The sequence below is a fragment of the Prunus dulcis genome, chromosome 7 (assembly GCF_902201215.1).
Source record: "Prunus dulcis chromosome 7, ALMONDv2, whole genome shotgun sequence".
NCBI classification, from domain to species: Eukaryota; Viridiplantae; Streptophyta; class Magnoliopsida; order Rosales; family Rosaceae; genus Prunus; species Prunus dulcis.
The window spans coordinates 5,800,639-5,806,919 of NC_047656.1; the positions used below are offsets into that span (position 1 = coordinate 5,800,639).

The 6,281-nt window shown below is 40.1% G+C and overlaps 1 pseudogene; it reads left to right on the forward strand.

The window, feature by feature from the left end:
• The first annotated feature begins 4,645 nt into the window (after positions 1-4,645).
• LOC117635255 overlaps positions 4,646-6,281 on the forward strand; it is a 2,701-nt pseudogene continuing 1,065 nt past the window's right edge.

The following is a 6,281-nucleotide window of genomic DNA, read 5'->3' on the forward strand; positions in this document are numbered from 1 at the left end:
AGAAGTCTGCTAGAATTCACGTTGCTAGCAGTGGCACGCTCGCACACCAAAGAAAGCTGACTCGCTTGACCAGTACATGGTCTTCAAGCCAGTGGGGAACTTCGCCCTTCCATCACAGGAGCTAAACGCGAAAACGGGTGAACAGTAAGCCAATGTGAATATGACACATGACAATACACACAGCTGTCCTAACAGCTGGAATTCAAAACAGACTCAAGCATTGCACCTGGCATATAAGCACAAGGCACTCAGCTAACACAAAGATTAGAACAGATTAAATATAAACTGACTTAGAACTTACTAACTAATCTGAAATTAGCTAGACAGTTTACATTTTAACACTCCCTTCTAAAGTGCTAGCTGATTTCACTCCAAGCATTCTCCTCAAATAGTCAAACCTGTCTTTAAGAAGAGCTTTGGTGAAGATATCAGCAATTTGCTCTTCTCCCTTGCAGTAGAGCAGTTCAATCACTTCTTCTTGTATTGCATCTCTAATAAAATGAAACTTCCTTTTAATATGCTTGCTTCGTTGATGAAAAACTGGATTTTTAGCCATTGCTATGGCTGAAGTGTTGTCACAAAACACAGTTGTTGCAGTGGTTTGTTCTTCCCCAAAATCTTCAAGAACAAACCTGAGCCAAATGGCTTGTGATGTAGCTTCTGCTGCACTCACATACTCTGCCTCTGCAGTAGAGAGAGCCACACTGTGTTGTTTGACTGATGCCCATGAAAAAGCACCACTTCCAAATGAAAATGCATATCCAGAAGTGCTTTTCATATCTTCCTCAGATCCACTCCAGTCACTGTCACAGTAACCAACTAAGAGTGCAGATTTTCCAGTCACATACTCAATTCCATAGTCAATTGTGCCTTGTATGTACCTTAGAACCCTTTTAGCTGCCCCATAGTGCATCTTAGAAGGGTTGTGCATGAATCTTGCAAGCAGGCAGGCAGAGAACATGATATCTGGCCTGGTTGCAGTAAGGTACAGCAGGCTGCCTACAATTTTTCTGAACAAACTTTCATCTGCAGCATCACTTCCATCCTCTCTTTTCAATTTATCAGTAGCCACTAATGGAGTGCTTACTGACTTGCAGTCTTTGAGTCCAAACTTATCCAAGAGAGTGAGAGCATACTTCTTTTGATGAATGAAGATGCTCCCTTCAGTTTGTGTTACTCCCATACCAAGAAAATGGTGGAGTAAACCCAAGTCAGACATCTCATACTTGCACATCATTTCAGCTTTGAATTCTTTCACCATTTCATCACTACTTCCTGTATACACTATGTCATCTACATAGATTGACACTATTAGTGTTCCCACACCTTCCTTTGTTCTCACATAGAGAGTGGCTTCACTTGGACTTTTGTGAAAACCACACTGATTCAAGTAGGTGTCGATTTCACTATACCAGGCCCTTGGAGCCTGCTTCAACCCATAGAGAGCTTTTCTTAACCTATACACCTTATCCTCATCACCTTTAACCACAAAACCATCCGGTTGATCAACATAAACTTCTTCTTCAAGGACACCATTTAAGAAGGCTGACTTGACATCCAATTGCCATAGTTTCCAGCCTTTCTGAGCACTAAGAGCTATGAGAGTTCTAATGGTGTCTAACCTTGCCACAGGAGCAAAGGTTTCATTGAAATCAATCCCTGGTTTTTGTGTGTATCCCTTGGCAACAAGTCTTGCTTTATGTTTTTGAATGGAGCCATCAAGATTAAGCTTAATTTTGAATATCCACTTCACTCCCACAATTGGTTTACTACTTGGCCTATCAACCAATTCCCAAGTGGAGTTTTTCTCTATCATAAGTATCTCCTCAGTCATAGCCTTCCCCCAAGCTTCATCTTTGATTGCTTCTTCAAAATTTTCAGGTTCAATGATGCTCATCTTGCATTGAGCATACACTTCACTCAAACTCTTCCATTTCTTTGGGGTGTTATCATAAGTTTCAAATGGAGCAGAGTCTTGAGTAGCATGCAAATCACTACTTGCTTGTGCTTCCATAGGAGACTGCACAATCTGTTGCTGTAACAGATTTGGTTCTGAATCCAAATCTGATACTGTTGAACTTGCTCCATCACCCCAAGACATAGGAATTTGCAATGCCTCATTTGTTTCCCAATTCCACATTGCTTCTTCATCAAAAATAACCCTCCTAGACAGCTCAATCTTTTGAGTTCTCAAGTTGAGCACTCTATACCCCTTTTCACATACACCATATCCTACAAATACTCCCTTCTCACCTGTGTCTTCCAGCTTGTGCCTTTTCTATGTGGGGATGTGAATATAGCATAGAGAACCAAATATTCTCAAATGCTTGACACCTGGTTTTCTTCCACTAAACTTCTCAAATGGAGTGGAATTGTCCACTGCACTTGTAGGGCTTCTGTTTTGTAGATATACAGCTGTATTGACAGCTTCTGTCCAAAACTTCAAAGGGATTTTCTTCTCATGCATCATGGCTCTTGCCATTTCCATCACAGTACGATTCTTTCTCTCTGCAACTCCATTCTGTTGTGGAGAGTAGCCTACTATCAGTTGCCTTTCTAATCCCATCTCTTCACAGAACTTTGAGAAATCCAAAGATGTGTATTCTCCACCTCTATCACTTCTTAGCTTCTTAATTTGATAACCACTTTGTAGCTCAACCATGCTTTTGAACCTTTTGAATATGTTGAATGCTTGAGACTTATGCTACAAGAAGAACACCTAACACATTCTGGTGTGGTCATCAATGAAGGTGAGGAAATATCTGTTCCCTCCAAGAGTGATGGTCTGCATTGGACCACATATGTCTGAGTGAATCAGTTCTAGTGGTTGAGAGGCTCTCCAAGCTCCTTCCTTATCAAAAGAGCTTCTGTGATTCTTGCTTACAGCACAACCTGAGCAGACCTTCTCATGTTCTTGTAAATTAGGCAGTCCCTGAACCATATCTCTCTCTTGTAACAACTTCAAACTAATATAGTTTAGGTGCCCAAATCTTCTGTGCCACAGCCAGGATGTTTCTCCAACTGTTGCTCTGTTTGCCATAGGAGGATTGACATAGTCAAGATTTAAAGGAAAATATCTGTTTCCCTTCATTGGCACTCTTGCAATGCAATCTTCCAGCTGCCTATCTCCATAGATATCAACTGCATTATCACCAAATACAAGCCAATGCCCATGTTCTATCATTTGACCTACACTTAGCAAATTTTCATCTAAACCTGGTACAATCATGACTTCTTTGATATATCTAGTCACACCCTTCATTTCTATAGCCAAAGTCCCTTTGCCTATTGACCGCACTAGATCACCAGTCCCCATTTTGACTTTACTCTTCACACTTTTATCAACATTTACAAGTAATGACTCATGGGAAGTCATGTGATTGCTACATGCACTATCAACATACCACATATTCACATTCTTTCCAATTGTTGCAGCATGACATGCATAGAACATAATGGCAGGTTCAGTTACCTGATTTGCAATGTTAGCAAGTTTCCCTGCCTTGTTTGCTTGGTCACAGTCCTTGACAAAATGACCAAATCAATTGCAGCCATGACACTTTGGTTTTCCTTTAAACCAACACTCACCATAGTGTAGCTTCTCACAATGTTTGCATTTTCCAGATTTGTCTCCTTGACTCGGTTTTCCTCCTTGACTCGGTTTTCCTCCTTGATTGACATTGTTTTGAGGTTTAGAATCCCATTTCTTATCCTTGGACTTCCAGTTCTTCTTTGATTTATTAGAGCCAGAACTAGAACTTGATTGAGATCCTTTTGAGTTTATGCTCATGCTGCTGAAAGCTTTCTCAGTGGTGCTTTCAGCATGTCTGTCAAGACGCTGAGCAAATCCTCTTAATGCTGCAATTACCTCTTGCACTTCAATGGTTTCAATGTCCCTAGTTTGCTCAATCACATAGCAGACTGGATCAAACTCCTTGGTTAAGCTTATTAGCAGTTTTTGAACTATCCTCCCTTTGGTCAGATCTTCCCCATATCCCTTCATCTGATTTACAAGCTCAAGTAGCCGAGTGATGTACCCAGACAAGATCTCATCATCCCTCATCCTGGTGTACTCGAAATCTCAACGCAGACCCTGCAACATGATGGATCTGACTTGCTTATCACCATGAAACTCCTGATGCAAGATATCCCAAGCACCTTTTGAGGTTTCTTCATTTGAGATTCTGGGGAAGATGTCATCTGAAACAGCACCTTGGATAATACCAAGAGCCTTAGCATCCTTCATCAACAAGGACACCATCTCTGAATCTGATGACCCTTCTTCATCAGCTTTTGAATCTGGAACTTGAAGGCCTTTCTCAACCAAATTCCAGATTCCATGAGATTTGAAAATTGTTCTCATTCGAATCTTCCAAAACTCATAGTTCTCCCCATTGAATATTGGAGCTCTAAGATCCCTCCCTCCTGACCCAGCCATCTGAGACCAGACTCAATGAGCTGAGAGTTGGAAATTTCTCGTTGGATTTCCAGACTCAGCTCCCACAGCTTCAACGCCCTTTATCCAGATCCAACCTGCGCACCTGATACCATGTTGAATATTTGGATTGCAAAGGGAGCAAGAAATGTACTGAGAGGGAGAGAGAGCAGAGAGCCTTAGATTGTTCTAACAGAATGCTTACACTGCATGAACATTGCAGCAGAGCTTATATTCCCTCATGACTATAGCATGTTCTCTTACATCAGTAGATTCAAATCTAACGGTTTGTAATAGTAAGCCAATGTGAATATGACACATGGCAATACACAGCTGTCCTAACAGCTGGGAATTCAAAATAGACTCAAGCATTGCACCTGGCATATAAGCACAAAGCACTCAGCTTAACACAAAGATTAGAACAGATTAAATATAAACTGACTTAGAACTTACTAACTAATCTGAAATTAGCTAGACAGTTTACATTTTAACAGTAACCAGGTGGGTTCGCAATGCATTGAAGTGTAAAGTTGAAGAGCTTCATCTTCGTATCTTTCTCCCGGACAATACGTTTTCGTTGCCATCTTGCGTCTTTCTTTCTCAATCTTTGCGCTCTTTATCAGTGGAAATGCGTAAGCAAATTTTGGAAGCGCCTTCTCTATCCTTTTCCAGTAATCTCCATTGCTTGATACTGAAAGATGTTAAAATAGTAGACGAGAGGTTTTTCAAATGGATCTCGTGTTCCTGCAAATGCATTAAGAAGTTAATGCTTTGTGGAATTAAAGGGGCACGAAATATCACCATTGAAAGTTCGTCTTTGGAAAACTTTTCTTGTTCGATTGATGGTGTTGGTGACCTCGAGCATCTTAATATCTCCGGTGAGAAGCTTGAATATATATATGTATTTAAGAAACAAGCAGCAAATCATTGAAGATTTTTGCTCCAAATCTCAAAAGATTGATATTGCATGGCAATATGTGGTGTAGCCAAAATCTGGGAAAATTTACTAGTTTGGAAGAAGCTTTGTTTAAAGCCCCCGGTAAATGAATTTTACAACGTATTTGGGCTTCTTTGCAGCATACGCTCTGCAAAAGTTCTTACTATAAGCGCAGAGACCATTGAGGTAAAGTCGAGACCCCTCTTCTTAAAAACAAGATATTTTGCAATTTGAATCATTTGAAAGAAAAATTTGTAGAAGTATATGTTCTTGTCCTCTTCCAAACTAAGAATTTTTCTTGTTTAAACATGCAGGCCTTCAAGGAAGGTTCCATGGCAGCACCAAGATTAGATAATATTTGTAAATTGAAAGCGCGGACTAGGAACTTGGATGATGACCTTGTTCCAGCACTGGTCTCTCTTCTTCGAGGAATGCCTAATTTGAAAATTTTGTACATAAGTACAAATCCCTTTTATCGCAAAAATGTATGTTAAGTCTATGTTGCCTATTGATCTCCCTGTCCTGCACACACATATTTTTCTTGTGGTAATTTTAAATTAAATTGTTTGTATATTCTTGTTGCTTTTTGTATATTTTCAGGCATCTGGATTTGGTACGGAATTCTGGAAAATGTAAAACCTTGCTTTCGTTCATCAGCTTGAGGAGGTAACCATAGGGCCTTGCGACGGGTCTAATCGAACTGATTTTGCACGGTATATCCTTGAGCATGCTCAAAATTTGAAGAAAATGGTCTTTCCTTTTAGTGTGGATTCTTATCAATCAAAAGCTGAAGCAGAGATAGTGAGAAGGAGTAGAAGCAAGATGATTTCCACTTCCACAGTTATCATTTGGGAGTGAAAGGAAGAATCTTTGATATTTTCGGAAGACTTTATTTGTGCTCTTAATATT